This window comes from Lathamus discolor, chromosome 4 (genome assembly GCF_037157495.1).
Source record: "Lathamus discolor isolate bLatDis1 chromosome 4, bLatDis1.hap1, whole genome shotgun sequence".
Classification (NCBI taxonomy): domain Eukaryota; kingdom Metazoa; phylum Chordata; class Aves; order Psittaciformes; family Psittacidae; genus Lathamus; species Lathamus discolor.
The window spans coordinates 20512495-20516937 of record NC_088887.1 but is presented as its reverse complement, the minus strand read 5'-3'; positions in this window follow the sequence as shown (position 1 = coordinate 20516937).

Below are 4443 nucleotides of genomic sequence, written 5' to 3'. Positions count from 1 at the left end.
TTAACTTGTACTTTGGCCTGACTCTTACAGCTGATAATGTCTTGCAATTGGAGGGCTCTTCTAGAGATAGAAAGTTTAGAAATACAAACCAGGGATGACAAGGTAAGCATTAGCATTCCTCACTTTTTACAGCTTTTTACAGCTTAATGGCCCACTGTTTCAGTGTTGAAGACAGTAAAAGTGTGAAGAGTACTTGAAATTTATACCCAAATTGATCAGTAGAAAATACCACTGAAATTGGTATTTGTGATTTGCAGTCCTTTGTTTATGTCAGTGGACCTATCTTCCATGTTATTAATTCCCCACTGTGTTTAAATTAAAAGATGTGGCAGTATTCTGTACAGAGCTTTCTAGAAATAGGATTAAGGCTGTGGGCTTACCAAGAGAAATTTAATTGCAAAGCATGTTTTCCCCTCTTCTACTATTTTGGTTTGGTCAGATACCTGATGTGTGTTTAAATGAAGATTAATTGAATGTATTTCAACTTCAACAAACAGTCCAGCAACTCAGGCATTCTAGGAAAGTTGGGGTTTACTGCAGGACAGCCATGCCAAAGTTAAAAAAAAAAAAAAAAAAAATCCCAACCAAACAACACCCACCCCTTCAAAAAAAAAAAAAAAAAAAAAAAGACCAAAACCAACCAAACAAAAAAAAACCCACAGCTTTGTTTTAACTTTTACTTGACACAGGGAGGTTGGTGGTAGTTTTTACTATATGTTTCCACTTCATTATGCTGAAGTTAGCTAAGGTTAGTGAGACTCTTCTTGCTCTTCTGTGGAGATATTTGAAAGACAGAAATAGGCATAGCTAAAGTGTCTTCAGGTCTTAAAAGACTAATCTTGGAGTAAAGCCCTTAGAGCTGTACAGGTAGGTTTAAATGCTGTAGTTTTTAGGGTTAGTAACCACAACAATTCAGGAAATCAGGTTGAAGGTCCCTCTTGTCCCTGTTTCCCATCCATGTTTGTAATAAGATCAGACATTAAAATTATTGGTTAGAGTTGGAAGATAAAGGAATACATCTAGTGGACAGACCCACTTCTGTTTTAATGGAATTAGCTATTTTTAAATTAATGGGGTGAAATCCTTATATATATTAGGAGCTGAGTTTCTGTTTTCACAGGTTGAAAACCTCCTTTTAATTCTATATAAGATTCTAGAACCATAGAATAGTTAGGGTTGGAAAGGACCTTAAGATCATCTAGTACGTCATTGATTACAAGCCGTAGTACTGTGTGAAGGATCTGTGGTGATGTAATGCATTGATTTAGGGTGTAGGTAGAAAGTATTACTTTGGCCTTCATGGGACAGCTCACAGATTTTGACAGACTAAAGCGTGGGTTTCCTCAACTTTACCCACGCTGCTGACGGAGCTCATTCTCATTTCCTGTCTATAGCCTGGCACAGGTTTTGCCTATACATGAGGATATTTTCAGACATGTTCCTTGTAACAGTCTATCATAACTCATGGATCTGGAAAGGTGTATGTGACTGCCACAAGTCTTGTAAACCAGCATGCTCCTTGGACTGGGAGCATCAAGACCAATGGAATTGGACATGCCTCCCTGGATAATTGTGCCTGTTGTCCAAGTGGGGACTGCTTCAGGATTGCTCAGAAGATGCTTTCGAGCACAGCCTAGGTTGTTTCTGTTAGAATTTGTGAATGTGAGAGCTTTGCGATTGCTCGAGTCTATCCCATTTTTCCTTGCCAATATCCTGTTTACCTGATGTTGTGATTTAATCCCAGCTGGTAACTAAGCACTGCACAGCTGCTGCTTACTTCACCCTGGTAGGACAAGAGAACTGGAAAAGTAAAAGTGAGAAAACTTACGGGTTGAGATCAGGACAGCTTGATAAGTAAAGCAAAAGCCACATTAACAGAAGCAAAGTGAAACAAGGACTCCATTCCCAACTTCCCATCTGTAGGCAAGGGTTCAGCCATCTTCAGAAAAGCAGGGCTCAATCATGCATAACAGGAAACAGACACCATCACACCACATGTGCCCCCTTCCTTCTTCCTCTCCCAGCTCTATATGCTGAGCATGACACCATATGGTCTGGAATATCTCTTGGATCGCTGGTGGGGTGAGAGGCAGGAAAAGCCTTGGCTCCGTGCAAGCACTACTCAGCAGTAACAAAAACATCCCTGTGTTACTAACATTGTTTTCCAAAACACAGCCCCATACTAGTTACTATGATGAAAATTAACCCAAGCCAAAACCAGCACAGCTGCTCTTTCTCATAACGTGCAAGACATAAGTAGCAAAGGAAGAGATAGAGGAAAACTGTGTACAAGATACCTGAATGAAACCAGTTATAACCTTTAACTTCCAACACTCTAGAATTTGTCTGTGAAAGCTGGTGTCCTGGGTTCAGCAGTAGCAGTCATTTTCCTCCTCCCTGGCACAGTGTTGGATCGTTGCCTGCTGATGGTGATGGTTCCTTCACTGTAGAACTCGTCTGGTTCTATCAAAGTTCATTCTCTGTTGGGATGATGGTTGGGGGGAAGTCAGGAAATTGACTGCTACTGCTGAACCCAGGACAACTGGGAAGCCCATGATCATGTAGAATGCCCTGGAAAATGTAAAATATGTGGCACATTGTGTTGAAACTGCTCATGTGTTGAGCTGAAAACAATAATCCATTACAAAAGCCTAAACAATTCTCAGTGTAGGGTTGTGAGGAACAGTGGTCTAGCAGCCAGGGCTGTTTCGTTAGCATTCTGCTGAAGTGCATTCAAACAGCAGACTTTGCGATATCTCTTCCTGACCATTTTCATTACACCAGCTGAAGTTCTCCAGTCCCTTGAAAACTTACAGCATGTTTTCTGGCATGGGAGACACATGGAAAATGAGCTGAGGGGATTACCAATGCTTATATGTATAGAGACTATGGGACCTGAGAAGAAACAGGACGTACTGAGAAATTCTACAGCCTGAACTCTCTTTTCTTCCACTATTAGCTCCTACAGCCCCTTCAACTTAAAATTAAAGGCAGATGCACATGCTATTAGTACAGCTTGTGTTTTCAAGAACCACCTCACAGCTGTCTTGTAGTGCTGTGCTCCCTGGGGTAGATTTCATTTACTTGTCCTCTCCTCATTGTGGCTTGCTTGTTCCCAGTTTCAGTACTACTTCTACTGCATGTTGGCTGCCCTTCTGGCCTTTTATTCTCTGGATTTACTCACAGATACTGAGAGCCTCAAGCACATGGAGTAGCTATACTTTTGCTAGCAGGTGACCTTTCTCACCTGCTTTTTCATGTTCATAATTGCCTGTTCCATTCCCTTCTATGGTGTGGCAATGGCAATGTCTTTTACTATTCTGCTTATACAGACAGATGGCTTTTAATTCTTGACTGACACTGGTGCCTGTTGGACTTTTGCTTTCTATCTCTATCAAGTAATCACCATTGTAATGTGGGGAAAAGAGGAGAAAAATAGAAGCAAGACCACTTAACTAGTTCAAAATAGGCTGATGGGGATGAGGGCAGGAGACGAATAAGCATTTCATATTTTTAATGGCTAAAATGTTATGTTCACAGGACTATTTCAGCTGCTCTGTCTCTGTTCCTGATTTTAAGCAAGTCAAGTATTTCTTGCTAAAACTAACATTGAGTCTTTAACCTGTACACATGCAAACAACTGCTAGCAGGTGAATGTTTCGGAAAGAGGCATTCCCAGACTTACGTGGTGTTTACTAGTGATGGCAAATCCAGTTGCAGATGACCTGTTATCACATTGAGGGTACCCCTCAGCTCTGGTGCAGCATGCTAAATCCAGTGCTGACTGTATGTAGCTCCTTGAGCGTTTTGAAGCCCTGCCTCTAATGCAGCCGGCTTTGCCTAACACTGCTGTCGTGTACCTGTCTCCCTAGCTCAGCTCCTGCAGCTGGCCTGTGGGCCAGCCTCTCCCTCCTTCATAACCTTCTCCCTGTTCCACGCCTGCTTCCTCCCATATTCACTTCAGGCTCAGCAGACTGTGACCCATGTTCCTATCAGAGCCTTCGCTCTTGACTTGGGGTGCAGGTGGGGAGCATCATGATGCCACCTGCACTCTGTACCAGGCTCCCTGCATCCTGGTTTCTTTGGCTTCACCCACTGTGACTCAAAACATTACAGGGACTTTTCTTTCTCTTTTTTATCATTAACTAGTGCCCTCCTCAGCACAGAGGATGCCCAACGATGGGTGTGTGCAGTTCTACGGTTTCCCTTCCTCATGATCACTGTTTTCAGCGCAGTTGAGCATCGCCAGCGCTGCAGAACTCCGCCAGGACCAAGTTTAGGTTTAATCAAGAGTTTTCCCTGCTGGTGCCGGGTCTCTCGGCCGCAGCCTGCCCTCTCTCCCCTGGCCGGGGCTGCAGCCTAGGCGAGGCGGTGGCCGTTAGAGGCGGTGGTTGGCAGGGCGGGACCGGGGGGCGGTGCGACGGCGGCAGCCGTTGGTTGTCG